Genomic DNA, 21,025 nt, shown 5'->3' with positions numbered 1-21,025 from the left:
CTAATGAATTCTTCAGCGCCGTTTGCATGCTGTAATGGTGACCACTCTGGACTTTGAGTCCAGCGATCCGAGTTCAAATCTCGGTGGAACCTGAACTCTTGTTGTCCCAGCTGCTGGAAATTTGGGACATACAAGCTTGGCATCTGCATACCAACCACGGTTACGGGACCGTTTGCTGCCTGAATCAATGACGGTTGATTTATTGTTCTCGACATCAGATGATAGGCTCAACCTCTCATTCCCAGTTCCAAATAAGAGGGGGAGAAAAATGTGTGTTGTCCAGTGCTTCGTTTGACTGCACAGCAGAATGCTCAACATTTTCTTTTAAGCTGCATTCGGCTGGCATACTTGCTGAAATTGAAAGCAGTGCTTCTTGAAACGTAGACATTGCACTTCGTATTCTCGAAAAAAGTTAACAATTGCTTATCTTTCGTACAGCAGTGCCTTGCAAAGATTATTCACATTTTACCTGGCAGGACTGCAATACAAGCTGCTATGAGCAGTGTGAAAAAGAAGCAGAGATTTGTGAACCGATAGCCATCAAGGCAGCTGTGTGATTTACTCAGAACCGAGGCTTAGCAGAGGGGCAAGTGGGCAAGCTGAAGTTAAGGATGAGACCAGAGCGAGACAAAGTATAATGGTGGTGACGGTAATGTTGTTGATTTTAAGAAAAGATTCTAATGAATTCTTCAGCGCCGCTTGCATGCTGTAATGGTGACCACTCTGGACTTTGAGTCCAGCGATCCGAGTTCAAATCTTGGTGGAACCTGAATTCTTGTTGTCCCAGCTGCTGGAAATTTGGGACATACAAGCTTGGCATCTGCATACCAACCACGGTTACGGGACCGTTTGCTGCCTCAATCAATGACGGTTGATGTATTGTTCTCAACATCCAGATGATAGGCTCAACCTCTCATTCCCAGTTCCAAATAAGCGGCGGAGAAAGATGTGTATTGTCCAGTGCTTCGTTTCACTGCACAGCAGATTGCTCAACATTTTCTTTGCAAGCTGCATTCGGCTGGCATACTTGCTAAAATTGAAAGCAGTGCTTCTTGAAACGTAGACATTGCACTTCGTATTCTCGAAAAAAGTTAACAATTGCTTATCTATCGTGCAGCAGTGCCTTGCAAAGATTATTCACATTTTACCTGGCAGGACTGCAATGCAATCTGCCATGAGCAGTGTGAAAAAGAAGCTGAGATTTGTGAACCGATAGCCATCAAGGCAGCTGTGTGATTTGCTCAGAACCGAAGCTTAGCATAGGGGCAAGTGGGCAAGCTGAAGTTAAGGATGAGACCAGGCCGAGACAAAGTATAATGGTGGAGATGGTAATGTTGTTGATTTTGAGAAACGAATCTAGGGAATTGTTCAGCAAAGGTTCCATGGTGTAATGGTAAGCACTCTGGGCTCTGAATCCAGCGATCCGAGTTCAAATCTCGGTGGAACCTGAATTCTTGTTGTCCCAGCTGCTGGAAATTTGGGACATACAAGCTTGGCATCTGCATGTCAACCACGGTTACGGGACCGTTTGCTGCCTGAATCAATGACGGTTGATTTATTGTTCTCGACATCAGATGATAGGCTCAACCTCTCATTCCCAGTTCCAAATAAGAGGGGGAGAAAAATGTGTGTTGTCCAGTGCTTCGTTTGACTGCACAGCAGAATGCTCAACATTTTCTTTTAAGCTGCATTCGGCTGACATACTTGCTGAAATTGAAAGCAGTGCTTCTTGAAACGTAGACATTGCACTTCGTATTCTCGAAAAAAGTTAACAATTGCTTATCTTTCGTACAGCAGTGCCTTGCAAAGATTATTCACATTTTACCTGGCAGGACTGCAATACAAGCTGCTATGAGCAGTGTGAAAAAGAAGCAGAGATTTGTGAACCGATAGCCATCAAGGCAGCTGTGTGATTTACTCGGAACCGAGGCTTAGCAGAGGGGCAAGTGGGCAAGCTGAAGTTAAGGATGAGACCAGAGCGAGAGAAAGTATAATGGTGGCGACGGTAATGTTGTTGATTTTAAGAAAAGATTCTAATGAATTCTTCAGCGCCAGTTGCATGCTGTAATGGTGACCACTCTGGACTTTGAGTCCAGCGATCCGAGTTCAAATCTTGGTGGAACCTGAATTCTTGTTGTCCCAGCTGCTGGAAATTTGGGACATACAAGCTTGGCATCTGCATTCCAACCACGGTTACGGGACCGTTTGCTGCCTGAATCAATGACGGTTGATGTATTGTTCTCAACATCAGATGATAGGCTCAACCTCTCATTCCCAGTTCCAAATAAGCGGGGGAGAAAGATGTGTATTGTCCAGTGCTTCGTTTCACTGCACAGCAGATTGCTCAACATTTTCTTTGCAAGCTGCATTCGGCTGGCATACTTGCTAAAATTGAAAGCAGTGCATCTTGAAACGTAGACATTGCACTTCGTATTCTCGAAAAAAGTTAACAATTGCTTATCTATCGTGCAGCAGTGCCTTGCAAAGATTATTCACATTTTACCTGGCTGGACTGCAATGCAATCTGCCATGAGCAGTGTGAAAAAGAAGCTGAGATTTGTGAACCGATAGCCATCAAGGCAGCTGTGTGATTTGCTCAGAACCGGAGCTTAGCAGAGGGGCAAGTGGGCAAGCTGAAGTTTAGGATGAGACCAGGCCGAGACAAAGTATAATGGTGGAGATGTTAATGTTGTTGATTTTGAGAAAAGAATCTAGGGAACTGTTCAGCAAAGGTTCCATGGTGTAATGGTAAGCACTCTGGGCTCTGTATCCAGCGATCCGAGTTCAAATCTCGGTGGAACCTGAATTCTTGTTGTCCCAGCTGCTGGAAATTTGGGACATACAAGCTTGGCATCTGCATGTCAACCACGGTTATGGGACCGTTTGCTGCCTGAATCAATGACGGTTGATTTATTGTTCTCGACATCAGATGATAGGCTCAACCTCTCATTCCCAGTTCCAAATAAGAGGGGGAGAAAAATGTGTGTTGTCCAGTGCTTCGTTTCACTGCACAGCAGAATGCTCAACATTTTCTTTTAAGCTGCATTCGGCTGGCATACTTGCTGAAATTGAAAGCAGTGCTTCTTGAAACGTAGACATTGCACTTCGTATTCTCGAAAAATGTTAACAATTGCTTATCTTTCGTACAGCAGTGCCTTGCAAAGATTATTCACATTTTACCTGGCAGGACTGCAATACAAGCTGCTATGAGCAGTGTGAAAAAGAAGCAGAGATTTGTGAACCGATAGCCATCAAGGCAGCTGTGTGATTTACTCGGAACCGAGGCTTAGCAGAGGGGCAAGCTGAAGTTAAGGATGAGACCAGAGCGAGACAAAGTATAATGGTGGCGACGGTAATGTTGTTGATTTTAAGAAAAGATTCTAATGAATTCTTCAGCGCCGGTTGCATGCTGTAATGGTGACCACTCTGGACTTTGAGTCCAGCGATCCGAGTTCAAATCTCGGTGGAACCTGAACTCTTGTTGTCCCAGCTGCTGGAAATTTGGGACATACAAGCTTGGCATCTGCATACCAACCACTGTTACGGGACCGTTTGCTGCCTGAATCAATGACGGTTGATTTATTGTTCTCGACATCAGATGATAGGCTCAACCTCTCATTCCCAGTTCCAAATAAGAGGGGGAGAAAAATGTGTGTTGTCCAGTGCTTCGTTTGACTGCACAGCAGAATGCTCAACATTTTCTTTTAAGCTGCATTCGGCTGGCATACTTGCTGAAATTGAAAGCAGTGCTTCTTGAAACGTAGACATTGCACTTCGTATTCTCGAAAAAAGTTAACAATTGCTTATCTTTCGTACAGCAGTGCCTTGCAAAGATTATTCACATTTTACCTGGCAGGACTGCAATACAAGCTGCTATGAGCAGTGTGAAAAAGAAGCAGAGATTTGTGAACCGATAGCCATCAAGGCAGCTGTGTGATTTACTCAGAACCGAGGCTTAGCAGAGGGGCAAGTGGGCAAGCTGAAGTTAAGGATGAGACCAGAGCGAGACAAAGTATAATGGTGGTGACGGTAATGTTGTTGATTTTAAGAAAAGATTCTAATGAATTCTTCAGCGCCAGTTGCATGCTGTAATGGTGACCACTCTGGACTTTGAGTCCAGCGATCCGAGTTCAAATCTTGGTGGAACCTGAATTCTTGTTGTCCCAGCTGCTGGAAATTTGGGACATACAAGCTTGGCATCTGCATTCCAACCACGGTTACGGGACCGTTTGCTGCCTGAATCAATGACGGTTGATGTATTGTTCTCAACATCAGATGATAGGCTCAACCTCTCATTCCCAGTTCCAAATAAGCGGGGGAGAAAGATGTGTATTGTCCAGTGCTTCGTTTCACTGCACAGCAGATTGCTCAACATTTTCTTTGCAAGCTGCATTCGGCTGGCATACTTGCTAAAATTGAAAGCAGTGCTTCTTGAAACGTAGACATTGCACTTCGTATTCTCGAAAAAAGTTAACAATTGCTTATCTATCGTGCAGCAGTGCCTTGCAAAGATTATTCACATTTTACCTGGCAGGACTGCAATGCAATCTGCCATGAGCAGTGTGAAAAAGAAGCTGAGATTTGTGAACCGATAGCCATCAAGGCAGCTGTGTGATTTGCTCAGAACCGGAGCTTAGCAGAGGGGCAAGTGGGCAAGCTGAAGTTTAGGATGAGACCAGGCCGAGACAAAGTATAATGGTGGAGATGTTAATGTTGTTGATTTTGAGAAAAGAATCTAGGGAACTGTTCAGCAAAGGTTCCATGGTGTAATGGTAAGCACTCTGGGCTCTGTATCCAGCGATCCGAGTTCAAATCTCGGTGGAACCTGAATTCTTGTTGTCCCAGCTGCTGGAAATTTGGGACATACAAGCTTGGCATCTGCATGTCAACCACGGTTATGGGACCGTTTGCTGCCTGAATCAATGACGGTTGATTTATTGTTCTCGACATCAGATGATAGGCTCAACCTCTCATTCCCAGTTCCAAATAAGAGGGGGAGAAAAATGTGTGTTGTCCAGTGCTTCGTTTCACTGCACAGCAGAATGCTCAACATTTTCTTTTAAGCTGCATTCGGCTGGCATACTTGCTGAAATTGAAAGCAGTGCTTCTTGAAACGTAGACATTGCACTTCGTATTCTCGAAAAATGTTAACAATTGCTTATCTTTCGTACAGCAGTGCCTTGCAAAGATTATTCACATTTTACCTGGCAGGACTGCAATACAAGCTGCTATGAGCAGTGTGAAAAAGAAGCAGAGATTTGTGAACCGATAGCCATCAAGGCAGCTGTGTGATTTACTCGGAACCGAGGCTTAGCAGAGGGGCAAGCTGAAGTTAAGGATGAGACCAGAGCGAGACAAAGTATAATGGTGGCGACGGTAATGTTGTTGATTTTAAGAAAAGATTCTAATGAATTCTTCAGCGCCGGTTGCATGCTGTAATGGTGACCACTCTGGACTTTGAGTCCAGCGATCCGAGTTCAAATCTCGGTGGAACCTGAACTCTTGTTGTCCCAGCTGCTGGAAATTTGGGACATACAAGCTTGGCATCTGCATACCAACCACGGTTACGGGACCGTTTGCTGCCTGAATCAATGACGGTTGATTTATTGTTCTCGACATCAGATGATAGGCTCAACCTCTCATTCCCAGTTCCAAATAAGAGGGGGAGAAAAATGTGTGTTGTCCAGTGCTTCGTTTGACTGCACAGCAGAATGCTCAACATTTTCTTTTAAGCTGCATTCGGCTGGCATACTTGCTGAAATTGAAAGCAGTGCTTCTTGAAACGTAGACATTGCACTTCGTATTCTCGAAAAAAGTTAACAATTGCTTATCTTTCGTACAGCAGTGCCTTGCAAAGATTATTCACATTTTACCTGGCAGGACTGCAATACAAGCTGCTATGAGCAGTGTGAAAAAGAAGCAGAGATTTGTGAACCGATAGCCATCAAGGCAGCTGTGTGATTTACTCAGAACCGAGGCTTAGCAGAGGGGCAAGTGGGCAAGCTGAAGTTAAGGATGAGACCAGAGCGAGACAAAGTATAATGGTGGTGACGGTAATGTTGTTGATTTTAAGAAAAGATTCTAATGAATTCTTCAGCGCCGCTTGCATGCTGTAATGGTGACCACTCTGGACTTTGAGTCCAGCGATCCGAGTTCAAATCTTGGTGGAACCTGAATTCTTGTTGTCCCAGCTGCTGGAAATTTGGGACATACAAGCTTGGCATCTGCATACCAACCACGGTTACGGGACCGTTTGCTGCCTCAATCAATGACGGTTGATGTATTGTTCTCAACATCCAGATGATAGGCTCAACCTCTCATTCCCAGTTCCAAATAAGCGGGGGAGAAAGATGTGTATTGTCCAGTGCTTCGTTTCACTGCACAGCAGATTGCTCAACATTTTCTTTGCAAGCTGCATTCGGCTGGCATACTTGCTAAAATTGAAAGCAGTGCTTCTTGAAACGTAGACATTGCACTTCGTATTCTCGAAAAAAGTTAACAATTGCTTATCTATCGTGCAGCAGTGCCTTGCAAAGATTATTCACATTTTACCTGGCAGGACTGCAATGCAATCTGCCATGAGCAGTGTGAAAAAGAAGCTGAGATTTGTGAACCGATAGCCATCAAGGCAGCTGTGTGATTTGCTCAGAACCGAAGCTTAGCAGAGGGGCAAGTGGGCAAGCTGAAGTTAAGGATGAGACCAGGCCGAGACAAAGTATAATGGTGGAGATGGTAATGTTGTTGATTTTGAGAAACGAATCTAGGGAATTGTTCAGCAAAGGTTCCATGGTGTAATGGTAAGCACTCTGGGCTCTAAATCCAGCGATCCGAGTTCAAATCTCGGTGGAACCTGAATTCTTGTTGTCCCAGCTGCTGGAAATTTGGGACATACAAGCTTGGCATCTGCATGTCAAGCACGGTTACGGGACCGTTTGCTGCCTGAATCAATGACGGTTGATTTATTGTTCTCGACATCAGATGATAGGCTCAACCTCTCATTCCCAGTTCCAAATAAGAGGGGGAGAAAAATGTGTGTTGTCCAGTGCTTCGTTTGACTGCACAGCAGAATGCTCAACATTTTCTTTTAAGCTGCATTCGGCTGGCATACTTGCTGAAATTGAAAGCAGTGCTTCTTGAAACGTAGACATTGCACTTCGTATTCTCGAAAAAAGTTAACAATTGCTTATCTTTCGTACAGCAGTGCCTTGCAAAGATTATTCACATTTTACCTGGCAGGACTGCAATACAAGCTGCTATGAGCAGTGTGAAAAAGAAGCAGAGATTTGTGAACCGATAGCCATCAATGCAGCTGTGTGATTTACTCGGAACCGAGGCTTAGCAGAGGGGCAAGTGGGCAAGCTGAAGTTAAGGATGAGACCAGAGCGAGACAAAGTATAATGGTGGTGACGGTAATGTTGTTGATTTTAAGAAAAGATTCTAATGAATTCTTCAGCGCCGGTTGCATGCTGTAATGGTGACCACTCTGGACTTTGAGTCCAGCGATCCGAGTTCAAATCTTGGTGGAACCTGAATTCTTGTTGTCCCAGCTGCTGGAAATTTGGGACATACAAGCTTGGCATCTGCATACCAACCACGGTTACAGGACCGTTTGCTGCCTGAATCAATGACGGTTGATGTATTGTTCTCAACATCAGATGATAGGCTCAACCTCTCTTTCCCAGTTCCAAATAAGCAGGGGAGAAAGATGTGTATTGTCCAGTGCTTCGTTTCACTGCACAGCAGATTGCTCAACATTTTCTTTGCAAGCTGCATTCGGCTGGCATACTTGCTAAAATTGAAAGCAGTGCTTCTTGAAACGTAGACATTGCACTTCGTATTCTCGAAAAAAGTTAACAATTGCTTATCTATCGTGCAGCAGTGCCTTGCAAAGATTATTCACATTTTACCTGGCAGGACTGCAATGCAATCTGCCATGAGCAGTGTGAAAAAGAAGCTGAGATTTGTGAACCGATAGCCATCAAGGCAGCTGTGTGATTTGCTCAGAACCGAAGCTTAGCAGAGGGGCAAGTGGGCAAGCTGAAGTTAAGGATGAGACCAGGCCGAGACAAAGTATAATGGTGGAGATGTTAATGTTGTTGATTTTGAGAAAAGAATCTAGGGAACTGTTCAGCAAAGGTTCCATGGTGTAATGGTAAGCACTCTGGGCTCTGAATCCAGCGATCCGAGTTCAAATCTCGGTGGAACCTGAATTCTTGTTGTCCCAGCTGCTGGAAATTTGGGACATACAAGCTTGGCATCTGCATGTCAACCACGGTTACGGGACCGTTTGCTGCCTGAATCAATGACGGTTGATTTATTGTTCTCGACATCAGATGATAGGCTCAACCTCTCATTCCCAGTTCCAAATAAGAGGGGGAGAAAAATGTGTGTTGTCCAGTGCTTCGTTTGACTGCACAGCAGAATGCTCAACATTTTCTTTTAAGCTGCATTCGGCTGGCATACTTGCTGAAATTGAAAGCAGTGCTTCTTGAAACGTAGACATTGCACTTCGTATTCTCGAAAAAAGTTAACAATTGCTTATCTTTCGTACAGCAGTGCCTTGCAAAGATTATTCACATTTTACCTGGCAGGACTGCAATACAAGCTGCTATGAGCAGTGTGAAAAAGAAGCAGAGATTTGTGAACCGATAGCCATCAATGCAGCTGTGTGATTTACTCGGAACCGAGGCTTAGCAGAGGGGCAAGTGGGCAAGCTGAAGTTAAGGATGAGACCAGAGCGAGACAAAGTATAATGGTGGCGACGGTAATGTTGTTGATTTTAAGAAAAGATTCTAATGAATTCTTCAGCGCCGGTTGCATGCTGTAATGGTGACCACTCTGGACTTTGAGTCCAGCGATCCGAGTTCAAATCTTGGTGGAACCTGAATTCTTGTTGTCCCAGCTGCTGGAAATTTGGGACATACAAGCTTGGCATCTGCATACCAACCACGGTTACAGGACCGTTTGCTGCCTGAATCAATGACGGTTGATGTATTGTTCTCAACATCAGATGATAGGCTCAACCTCTCTTTCCCAGTTCCAAATAAGCAGGGGAGAAAGATGTGTATTGTCCAGTGCTTCGTTTCACTGCACAGCAGATTGCTCAACATTTTCTTTGCAAGCTGCATTCGGCTGGCATACTTGCTAAAATTGAAAGCAGTGCTTCTTGAAACGTAGACATTGCACTTCGTATTCTCGAAAAAAGTTAACAATTGCTTATCTATCGTGCAGCAGTGCCTTGCAAAGATTATTCACATTTTACCTGGCAGGACTGCAATGCAATCTGCCATGAGCAGTGTGAAAAAGAAGCTGAGATTTGTGAACCGATAGCCATCAAGGCAGCTGTGTGATTTGCTCAGAACCGAAGCTTAGCAGAGGGGCAAGTGGGCAAGCTGAAGTTAAGGATGAGACCAGGCCGAGACAAAGTATAATGGTGGAGATGTTAATGTTGTTGATTTTGAGAAAAGAATCTAGGGAACTGTTCAGCAAAGGTTCCATGGTGTAATGGTAAGCACTCTGGGCTCTGAATACAGCGATCCGAGTTCAAATCTCGGTGGAACCTGAATTCTTGTTGTCCCAGCTGCTGGAAATTTGGGACATACAAGCTTGGCATCTGCATGTCAACCACGGTTACGGGACCGTTTGCTGCCTGAATCAATGACGGTTGATTTATTGTTCTCGACATCAGATGATAGGCTCAACCTCTCATTCCCAGTTCCAAATAAGAGGGGGAGAAAAATGTGTGTTGTCCAGTGCTTCGTTTCACTGCACAGCAGAATGCTCAACATTTTCTTTTAAGCTGCATTCGGCTGGCATACTTGCTGAAATTGAAAGCAGTGCTTCTTGAAACGTAGACATTGCACTTCGTATTCTCGAAAAATGTTAACAATTGCTTATCTTTCGTACAGCAGTGCCTTGCAAAGATTATTCACATTTTACCTGGCAGGACTGCAATACAAGCTGCTATGAGCAGTGTGAAAAAGAAGCAGAGATTTGTGAACCGATAGCCATCAAGGCAGCTGTGTGATTTACTCGGAACCGAGGCTTAGCAGAGGGGCAAGCTGAAGTTAAGGATGAGACCAGAGCGAGACAAAGTATAATGGTGGCGACGGTAATGTTGTTGATTTTAAGAAAAGATTCTAATGAATTCTTCAGCGCCGGTTGCATGCTGTAATGGTGACCACTCTGGACTTTGAGTCCAGCGATCCGAGTTCAAATCTCGGTGGAACCTGAACTCTTGTTGTCCCAGCTGCTGGAAATTTGGGACATTAAAGCTTGGCATCTGCATACCAACCACGGTTACGGGACCGTTTGCTGCCTGAATCAATGACGGTTGATTTATTGTTCTCGACATCAGATGATAGGCTCAACCTCTCATTCCCAGTTCCAAATAAGAGGGGGAGAAAAATGTGTGTTGTCCAGTGCTTCGTTTGACTGCACAGCAGAATGCTCAACATTTTCTTTTAAGCTGCATTCGGCTGGCATACTTGCTGAAATTGAAAGCAGTGCTTCTTGAAACGTAGACATTGCACTTCGTATTCTCGAAAAAAGTTAACAATTGCTTATCTTTCGTACAGCAGTGCCTTGCAAAGATTATTCACATTTTACCTGGCAGGACTGCAATACAAGCTGCTATGAGAAGTGTGAAAAAGAAGCAGAGATTTGTGAACCGATAGCCATCAAGGCAGCTGTGTGATTTACTCAGAACCGAGGCTTAGCAGAGGGGCAAGTGGGCAAGCTGAAGTTAAGGATGAGACCAGAGCGAGACAAAGTATAATGGTGGTGACGGTAATGTTGTTGATTTTAAGAAAAGATTCTAATGAATTCTTCAGCGCCGCTTGCATGCTGTAATGGTGACCACTCTGGACTTTGAGTCCAGCGATCGTAGTTCAAATTTTGGTGGAACCTGAATTCTTGTTGTCCCAGCTGCTGGAAATTTGGGACATACAAGCTTGGCATCTGCATACCAACCACGGTTACGGGACCGTTTGCTGCCTCAATCAATGACGGTTGATGTATTGTTCTCAACATCCAGATGATAGGCTCAACCTCTCATTCCCAGTTCCAAATAAGCGGGGGAGAAAGATGTGTATTGTCCAGTGCTTCGTTTCACTGCACAGCAGATTGCTCAACATATTCTTTGCAAGCTGCATTCGGCTGGCATACTTGCTAAAATTGAAAGCAGTGCTTCTTGAAACGTAGACATTGCACTTCGTATTCTCGAAAAAAGTTAACAATTGCTTATCTATCGTGCAGCAGTACCTTGCAAAGATTATTCACATTTTACCTGGCAGGACTGCAATGCAATCTGCCATGAGCAGTGTGAAAAAGAAGCTGAGATTTGTGAACCGATAGCCATCAAGGCAGCTGTGTGATTTGCTCAGAACCGAAGCTTAGCATAGGGGCAAGTGGGCAAGCTGAAGTTAAGGATGAGACCAGGCCGAGACAAAGTATAATGGTGGAGATGGTAATGTTGTTGATTTTGAGAAACGAATCTAGGGAATTGTTCAGCAAAGGTTCCATGGTGTAATGGTAAGCACTCTGGGCTCTGAATCCAGCGATCCGAGTTCAAATCTCGGTGGAACCTGAATTCTTGTTGTCCCAGCTGCTGGAAATTTGGGACATACAAGCTTGGCATCTGCATGTCAACCACGGTTACGGGACCGTTTGCTGCCTGAATCAATGACGGTTGATTTATTGTTCTCGACATCAGATGATAGGCTCAACCTCTCATTCCCAGTTCCAAATAAGAGGGGGAGAAAAATGTGTGTTGTCCAGTGCTTCGTTTGACTGCACAGCAGAATGCTCAACATTTTCTTTTAAGCTGCATTCGGCTGGCATACTTGCTGAAATTGAAAGCAGTGCTTCTTGAAACGTAGACATTGCACTTCGTATTCTCGAAAAAAGTTAACAATTGCTTATCTTTCGTACAGCAGTGCCTTGCAAAGATTATTCACATTTTACCTGGCAGGACTGCAATACAAGCTGCTATGAGCAGTGTGAAAAAGAAGCAGAGATTTGTGAACCGATAGCCATCAATGCAGCTGTGTGATTTACTCGGAACCGAGGCTTAGCAGAGGGGCAAGTGGGCAAGCTGAAGTTAAGGATGAGACCAGAGCGAGACAAAGTATAATGGTGGCGACGGTAATGTTGTTGATTTTAAGAAAAGATTCTAATGAATTCTTCAGCGCCGGTTGCATGCTGTAATGGTGACCACTCTGGACTTTGAGTCCAGCGATCCGAGTTCAAATCTTGGTGGAACCTGAATTCTTGTTGTCCCAGCTGCTGGAAATTTGGGACATACAAGCTTGGCATCTGCATACCAACCACGGTTACGGGACCGTTTGCTGCCTGAATCAATGACGGTTGATGTATTGTTCTCAACATCAGATGATAGGCTCAACCTCTCATTCCCAGTTCCAAATAAGCGGGGGAGAAAGATGTGTATTGTCCAGTGCTTCGTTTCACTGCACAGCAGATTGCTCAACATTTTCTTTGCAAGCTGCATTCGGCTGGCATACTTGCTAAAATTGAAAGCAGTGCTTCTTGAAACGTAGACATTGCACTTCGTATTCTCGAAAAAAGTTAACAATTGCTTATCTATCGCGCAGCAGTGCCTTGCAAAGATTATTCACATTTTACCTGGCAGGACTGCAATGCAATCTGCCATGAGCAGTGTGAAAAAGAAGCTGAGATTTGTGAACCGATAGCCATCAAGGCAGCTGTGTGATTTGCTCAGAACCGAAGCTTAGCAGAGGGGCAAGTGGGCAAGCTGAAGTTAAGGATGAGACCAGGCCGAGACAAAGTATAATGGTGGAGATGGTAATGTTGTTGATTTTGAGAAACGAATCTAGGGAATTGTTCAGCAAAGGTTCCATGGTGTAATGGTAAGCACTCTGGGCTCTGAATCCAGCGATCCGAGTTCAAATCTCGGTGGAACCTGAATTCTTGTTGTCCCAGCTGCTGGAAATTTGGGACATACAAGCTTGGCATCTGCATGTCAACCACGGTTATGGGACCGTTTGCTGCCTGAATCAATGACGGTTGATTTATTGTTCTCGACATCAGATGATAGGCTCAACCTCTCATTCCCAGTTCCAAATAAGAGGGGGAGAAAAATGTGTGTTGTCCAGTGCTTCGTTTCACTGCACAGCAGAATGCTCAACATTTTCTTTTAAGCTGCATTCGGCTGGCATACTTGCTGAAATTGAAAGCAGTGCTTCTTGAAACGTAGACATTGCACTTCGTATTCTCGAAAAATGTTAACAATTGCTTATCTTTCGTACAGCAGTGCCTTGCAAAGATTATTCACATTTTACCTGGCAGGACTGCAATACAAGCTGCTATGAGCAGTGTGAAAAAGAAGCAGAGATTTGTGAACCGATAGCCATCAAGGCAGCTGTGTGATTTACTCGGAACCGAGGCTTAGCAGAGGGGCAAGCTGAAGTTAAGGATGAGACCAGAGCGAGACAAAGTATAATGGTGGCGACGGTAATGTTGTTGATTTTAAGAAAAGATTCTAATGAATTCTTCAGCGCCGGTTGCATGCTGTAATGGTGACCACTCTGGACTTTGAGTCCAGCGATCCGAGTTCAAATCTCGGTGGAACCTGAACTCTTGTTGTCCCAGCTGCTGGAAATTTGGGACATACAAGCTTGGCATCTGCATACCAACCACGGTTACGGGACCGTTTGCTGCCTGAATCAATGACGGTTGATTTATTGTTCTCGACATCAGATGATAGGCTCAACCTCTCATTCCCAGTTCCAAATAAGAGGGGGAGAAAAATGTGTGTTGTCCAGTGCTTCGTTTGACTGCACAGCAGAATGCTCAACATTTTCTTTTAAGCTGCATTCGGCTGGCATACTTGCTGAAATTGAAAGCAGTGCTTCTTGAAACGTAGACATTGCACTTCGTATTCTCGAAAAAAGTTAACAATTGCTTATCTTTCGTACAGCAGTGCCTTGCAAAGATTATTCACATTTTACCTGGCAGGACTGCAATACAAGCTGCTATGAGCAGTGTGAAAAAGAAGCAGAGATTTGTGAACCGATAGCCATCAATGCAGCTGTGTGATTTACTCGGAACCGAGGCTTAGCAGAGGGGCAAGTGGGCAAGCTGAAGTTAAGGATGAGACCAGAGCGAGACAAAGTATAATGGTGGCGACGGTAATGTTGTTGATTTTAAGAAAAGATTCTAATGAATTCTTCAGCGCCGGTTGCATGCTGTAATGGTGACCACTCTGGACTTTGAGTCCAGCGATCCGAGTTCAAATCTTGGTGGAACCTGAATTCTTGTTGTCCCAGCTGCTGGAAATTTGGGACATACAAGCTTGGCATCTGCATACCAACCACGGTTACGGGACCGTTTGCTGCCTGAATCAATGACGGTTGATGTATTGTTCTCAACATCAGATGATAGGCTCAACCTCTCATTCCCAGTTCCAAATAAGCGGGGGAGAAAGATGTGTATTGTCCAGTGCTTCGTTTCACTGCACAGCAGATTGCTCAACATTTTCTTTGCAAGCTGCATTCGGCTGGCATACTTGCTAAAATTGAAAGCAGTGCTTCTTGAAACGTAGACATTGCACTTCGTATTCTCGAAAAAAGTTAACAATTGCTTATCTATCGCGCAGCAGTGCCTTGCAAAGATTATTCACATTTTACCTGGCAGGACTGCAATGCAATCTGCCATGAGCAGTGTGAAAAAGAAGCTGAGATTTGTGAACCGATAGCCATCAAGGCAGCTGTGTGATTTGCTCAGAACCGAAGCTTAGCAGAGGGGCAAGTGGGCAAGCTGAAGTTAAGGATGAGACCAGGCCGAGACAAAGTATAATGGTGGAGATGGTAATGTTGTTGATTTTGAGAAACGAATCTAGGGAATTGTTCAGCAAAGGTTCCATGGTGTAATGGTAAGCACTCTGGGCTCTGAATCCAGCGATCCGAGTTCAAATCTCGGTGGAACCTGAATTCTTGTTGTCCCAGCTGCTGGAAATTTGGGACATACAAGCTTGGCATCTGCATGTCAACCACGGTTATGGGACCGTTTGCTGCCTGAATCAATGACGGTTGATTTATTGTTCTCGACATCAGATGATAGGCTCAACCTCTCATTCCCAGTTCCAAATAAGAGGGGGAGAAAAATGTGTGTTGTCCAGTGCTTCGTTTCACTGCACAGCAGAATGCTCAACATTTTCTTTTAAGCTGCATTCGGCTGGCATACTTGCTGAAATTGAAAGCAGTGCTTCTTGAAACGTAGACATTGCACTTCGTATTCTCGAAAAATGTTAACAATTGCTTATCTTTCGTACAGCAGTGCCTTGCAAAGATTATTCACATTTTACCTGGCAGGACTGCAATACAAGCTGCTATGAGCAGTGTGAAAAAGAAGCAGAGATTTGTGAACCGATAGCCATCAAGGCAGCTGTGTGATTTACTCGGAACCGAGGCTTAGCAGAGGGGCAAGCTGAAGTTAAGGATGAGACCAGAGCGAGACAAAGTATAATGGTGGCGACGGTAATGTTGTTGATTTTAAGAAAAGATTCTAATGAATTCTTCAGCGCTGGTTGCATGCTGTAATGGTGACCACTCTGGACTTTGAGTCCAGCGATCCGAGTTCAAATCTCGGTGGAACCTGAACTCTTGTTGTCCCAGCTGCTGGAAATTTGGGACATACAAGCTTGGCATCTGCATACCAACCACGGTTACGGGACCGTTTGCTGCCTGAATCAATGACGGTTGATTTATTGTTCTCGACATCAGATGATAGGCTCAACCTCTCATTCCCAGTTCCAAATAAGAGGGGGAGAAAAATGTGTGTTGTCCAGTGCTTCGTTTGACTGCACAGCAGAATGCTCAACATTTTCTTTTAAGCTGCATTCGGCTGGCATACTTGCTGAAATTGAAAGCAGTGCTTCTTGAAACGTAGACATTGCACTTCGTATTCTCGAAAAAAGTTAACAATTGCTTATCTTTCGTACAGCAGTGCCTTGCAAAGATTATTCACATTTTACCTGGCAGGACTGCAATACAAGCTGCTATGAGCAGAGTGAAAAAGAAGCAGAGATTTGTGAACCGATAGCCATCAAGGCAGCTGTGTGATTTGCTCAGAACCGAAGCTTAGCAGAGGGGCAAGTGGGCAAGCTGAAGTTAAGGATGAGACCAGGCCGAGACAAAGTATAATGGTGGAGATGGTAATGTTGTTGATTTTAAGAAAAGATTCTAATGAATTCTTCAGCGCCGCTTGCATGCTGTAATGGTGACCACTCTGGACTTTGAGTCCAGCGATCCGAGTTCAAATCTTGGTGGAACCTGAATTCTTGTTGTCCCAGCTGCTGGAAATTTGGGACATACAAGCTTGGCATCTGCATACCAACCACGGTTACAGGACCGTTTGCTGCCTCAATCAATGACGGTTGATGTATTGTTCTCGACATCCAGATGATAGGCTCAACCTCTCATTCCCAGTTCCAAATAAGCGGGGGAGAAAGATGTGTATTGTCCAGTGCTTCATTTCACTGCACAGCAGATTGCTCAACATTTTCTTTTAAGCTGCATTCGGCTGGCATACTTGCTGAAATTGAAAGCAGTGCTTCTTGAAACGTAGACATTGCACTTCGTATTCTCGAAAAAAGTTAACAATTGCTTATCTTTCGTACAGCAGTGCCTTGCAAAGATTATTCACATTTTACCTGGCAGGACTGCAATACAAGCTGCTATGAGCAGTGTGAAAAAGAAGCAGAGATTTGTGAACCGATAGCCATCAAGGCAGCTGTGTGATTTACTCGGAACCGAGGCTTAGCAGAGGGGCAAGCTGAAGTTAAGGATGAGACCAGAGCGAGACAAAGTATAATGGTGGCGACGGTAATGTTGTTGATTTTAAGAAAAGATTCTAATGAATTCTTCAGCGCCGGTTGCATGCTGTAATGGTGACCACTCTGGACTTTGAGTCCAGCGATCCGAGTTCAAATCTCGGTGGAACCTGAACTCTTGTTGTCCCAGCTGCTGGAAATTTGGGACATTAAAGCTTGGCATCTGCATACCAACCACGGTTACGGGACCGTTTGCTGCCTGAATCAATGACGGTTGATTTATTGTTCTCGACATCAGATGATAGGCTCAACCTCTCATTCCCAGTTCCAAATAAGAGGGGGAGAAAAATGTGTGTTGTCCAGTGCTTCGTTTGACTGCACAGCAGAATGCTCAACATTTTCTTTTAAGCTGCATTCGGCTGGCATACTTGCTGAAATTGAAAGCAGTGCTTCTTGAAACGTAGACATTGCACTTCGTATTCTCGAAAAAAGTTAACAATTGCTTATCTTTCGTACAGCAGTGCCTTGCAAAGATTATTCACATTTTACCTGGCAGGACTGCAATACAAGCTGCTATGAGAAGTGTGAAAAAGAAGCAGAGATTTGTGAACCGATAGCCATCAAGGCAGCTGTGTGATTTACTCAGAACCGAGGCTTAGCAGAGGGGCAAGTGGGCAAGCTGAAGTTAAGGATGAGACCAGAGCGAGACAAAGTATAATGGTGGTGACGGTAATGTTGTTGATTTTAAGAAAAGATTCTAATGAATTCTTCAGCGCCGCTTGCATGCTGTAATGGTGACCACTCTGGACTTTGAGTCCAGCGATCGGAGTTCAAATCTTGGTGGAACCTGAATTCTTGTTGTCCCAGCTGCTGGAAATTTGGGACATACAAGCTTGGCATCTGCATACCAACCACGGTTACGGGACCGTTTGCTGCCTCAATCAATGACGGTTGATGTATTGTACTCAACATCCAGATGATAGGCTCAACCTCTCATTCCCAGTTCCAAATAAGCGGGGGAGAAAGATGTGTATTGTCCAGTGCTTCGTTTCACTGCACAGCAGATTGCTCAACATTTTCTTTGCAAGCTGCATTCGGCTGGCATACTTGCTAAAATTGAAAGCAGTGCTTCTTGAAACGTAGACATTGCACTTCGTATTCTCGAAAAAAGTTAACAATTGCTTATCTATCGCGCAGCAGTGCCTTGCAAAGATTATTCACATTTTACCTGGCAGGACTGCAATGCAATCTGCCATGAGCAGTGTGAAAAAGAAGCTGAGATTTGTGAACCGATAGCCATCAAGGCAGCTGTGTGATTTGCTCAGAACCGAAGCTTAGCAGAGGGGCAAGTGGGCAAGCTGAAGTTAAGGATGAGACCAGGCCGAGACAAAGTATAATGGTGGAGATGGTAATGTTGTTGATTTTGAGAAACGAATCTAGGGAATTGTTCAGCAAAGGTTCCATGGTGTAATGGTAAGCACTCTGGGCTCTGAATCCAGCGATCCGAGTTCAAATCTCGGTGGAACCTGAATTCTTGTTGTCCCAGCTGCTGGAAATTTGGGACATACAAGCTTGGCATCTGCATGTCAACCACGGTTATGGGACCGTTTGCTGCCTGAATCAATGACGGTTGATTTATTGTTCTCGACATCAGATGATAGGCTCAACCTCTCATTCCCAGTTCCAAATAAGAGGGGGAGAAAAATGTGTGTTGTCCAGTGCTTCGTTTCACTGCACAGCAGAATGCTCAACATTTTCTTTTAAGCTGCATTCGGCTGGCATACTTGCTGAAATTGAAAGCAGTGCTTCTTGAAACGTAGACATTGCACTTCGTATTCTCGAAAAATGTTAACAATTGCTTATCTTTCGTACAGCAGTGCCTTGCAAAGATTATTCACATTTTACCTGGCAGGACTGCAATACAAGCTGCTATGAGCAGTGTGAAAAAGAAGCAGAGATTTGTGAACCGATAGCCATCAAGGCAGCTGTGTGATTTACTCGGAACCGAGGCTTAGCAGAGGGGCAAGCTGAAGTTAAGGATGAGACCAGAGCGAGACAAAGTATAATGGTGGCGACGGTAATGTTGTTGATTTTAAGAAAAGATTCTAATGAATTCTTCAGCGCCGGTTGCATGCTGTAATGGTGACCACTCTGGACTTTGAGTCCAGCGATCCGAGTTCAAATCTCGGTGGAACCTGAACTCTTGTTGTCCCAGCTGCTGGAAATTTGGGACATACAAGCTTGGCATCTGCATACCAACCACGGTTACGGGACCGTTTGCTGCCTGAATCAATGACGGTTGATTTATTGTTCTCGACATCAGATGATAGGCTCAACCTCTCATTCCCAGTTCCAAATAAGAGGGGGAGAAAAATGTGTGTTGTCCAGTGCTTCGTTTGACTGCACAGCAGAATGCTCAACATTTTCTTTTAAGCTGCATTCGGCTGGCATACTTGCTGAAATTGAAAGCAGTGCTTCTTGAAACGTAGACATTGCACTTCGTATTCTCGAAAAAAGTTAACAATTGCTTATCTTTCGTACAGCAGTGCCTTGCAAAGATTATTCACATTTTACCTGGCAGGACTGCAATACAAGCTGCTATGAGCAGTGTGAAAAAGAAGCAGAGATTTGTGAACCGATAGCCATCAAGGCAGCTGTGTGATTTGCTCAGAACCGAAGCTTAGCAGAGGGGCAAGTGGGCAAGCTGAAGTTAAGGATGAGACCAGGCCGAGACAAAGTATAATGGTGGAGATGGTAATGTTGTTGATTTTATGAAAAGATTCTAATGAATTCTTCAGCGCCGCTTGCATGCTGTAATGGTGACCACTCTGGACTTTGAGTCCAGCGATCCGAGTTCAAATCTTGGTGGAACCTGAATTCTTGTTGTCCCAGCTGCTGGAAATTTGGGACATACAAGCTTGGCATCTGCATACCAACCACGGTTACAGGACCGTTTGCTGCCTCAATCAATGACGGTTGATGTATTGTTCTCGACATCCAGATGATAGGCTCAACCTCTCATTCCCAGTTCCAAATAAGCGGGGGAGAAAGATGTGTATTGTCCAGTGCTTCATTTCACTGCACAGCAGATTGCTCAACATTTTCTTTGCAAGCTGCATTCGGCTGGCATACTTGCTAAAATTGAAAGCAGTGCTTCTTGAAACGTAGACATTGCACTTCGTATTCTCAAAAAAAGTTAACAATTGCTTATCTATCGTGCAGCAGTGCCTTGCAAAGATTATTCACATTTTACCTGGCAGGACTGCAATGCAATCTGCCATGAGCAGTGTGAAAAAGAAGCTGAGATTTGTGAACCGATAGCCATCAAGGCAGCTGTGTGATTTGCTCAGAACCGAAGCTTAGCAGAGGGGCAAGTGGGCAAGCTGAAGTTAAGGATGAGACCAGGCCGAGACAAAGTATAATGGTGGAGATGGTAATGTTGTTGATTTTGAGAACCGAATCTAGTGAATTGTTCAGCAAAGGTTCCATGGTGTAATGGTAAGCACTCTGGGCTCTGAATCCAGAGATCCGAGTTCAAATCTCGGTGGAACCTGAATTCTTGTTGTCCCAGCTGCTGGAAATTTGGGACATACAAGCTTGGCATCTGCATGTCAACCACGGTTCCGGGACCGTTTGCTGCCTGAATCAATGACGGTTGATTTATTGTTCTCGACATCAGATGATAGGCTCAACCTCTCATTCCCAGTTCCAAATAAGAGGGGGAGAAAAATGTGTGTTGTCCAGTGCTTCGTTTGACTGCACAGCAGAATGCTCAACATTTTCTTTTAAGCTGCATTCGGCTGGCATACTTGCTGAAATTGAAAGCAGTGCTTCTTGAAACGTAGACATTGCACTTCGTATTCTCGAAAAAAGTTAACAATTGCTTATCTTTCGTACAGCAGTGCCTTGCAAAGATTATTCACATTTTACCTGGCAGGACTGCAATACAAGCTGCTATGAGCAGTGTGAAAAAGAAGCAGAGATTTGTGAACCGATAGCCATCAATGCAGCTGTGTGATTTACTCGGAACCGAGGCTTAGCAGAGGGGCAAGTGGGCAAGCTGAAGTTAAGGATGAGACCAGAGCGAGACAAAGTATAATGGTGGCGACGGTAATGTTGTTGATTTTAAGAAAAGATTCTAATGAATTCTTCAGCGCCGGTTGCATGCTGTAATGGTGACCACTCTGGACTTTGAGTCCAGCGATCCGAGTTCAA

General features: G+C 44.5%; 7 non-coding genes across 7 annotated transcripts; all 7 read left to right on the top strand.

Annotated features, from left to right (window-relative positions):
• The first annotated feature begins 1,376 nt into the window (after positions 1 to 1,376).
• trnaq-cug (transfer RNA glutamine (anticodon CUG)) lies at positions 1,377 to 1,448 on the top strand. The gene has a single exon. It is a non-coding gene; the product is annotated as a tRNA-Gln (tRNA).
• A 6,687-nt stretch (positions 1,449 to 8,135) lies between these two features.
• Positions 8,136 to 8,207, top strand: trnaq-cug (transfer RNA glutamine (anticodon CUG)). Its single transcript has one exon. It is a non-coding gene; the product is annotated as a tRNA-Gln (tRNA).
• A 3,308-nt stretch (positions 8,208 to 11,515) lies between these two features.
• On the top strand, positions 11,516 to 11,587 carry trnaq-cug (transfer RNA glutamine (anticodon CUG)). The gene has a single exon. It is a non-coding gene; the product is annotated as a tRNA-Gln (tRNA).
• Positions 11,588 to 12,870: 1,283 nt separating this feature from the next.
• On the top strand, positions 12,871 to 12,942 carry trnaq-cug (transfer RNA glutamine (anticodon CUG)). The gene has a single exon. It is a non-coding gene; the product is annotated as a tRNA-Gln (tRNA).
• Positions 12,943 to 14,894: 1,952 nt separating this feature from the next.
• trnaq-cug (transfer RNA glutamine (anticodon CUG)) lies at positions 14,895 to 14,966 on the top strand. Its single transcript has one exon. It is a non-coding gene; the product is annotated as a tRNA-Gln (tRNA).
• A 3,300-nt stretch (positions 14,967 to 18,266) lies between these two features.
• Positions 18,267 to 18,338, top strand: trnaq-cug (transfer RNA glutamine (anticodon CUG)). Its single transcript has one exon. It is a non-coding gene; the product is annotated as a tRNA-Gln (tRNA).
• Positions 18,339 to 20,291: 1,953 nt separating this feature from the next.
• Positions 20,292 to 20,363, top strand: trnaq-cug (transfer RNA glutamine (anticodon CUG)). The gene has a single exon. It is a non-coding gene; the product is annotated as a tRNA-Gln (tRNA).
• Positions 20,364 to 21,025: the final 662 nt, after the last annotated feature.

The sequence above is a fragment of the Somniosus microcephalus genome, unplaced genomic scaffold, assembly GCF_052327205.1.
Source record: "Somniosus microcephalus isolate GS21.2 unplaced genomic scaffold, FLI_Smic_1.0 unresolved_chr4, whole genome shotgun sequence".
In the NCBI taxonomy this organism is placed as follows: Eukaryota; Metazoa; Chordata; class Chondrichthyes; order Squaliformes; family Somniosidae; genus Somniosus; species Somniosus microcephalus.
This window is presented reverse-complemented; position numbering and strand designations above follow the sequence as displayed.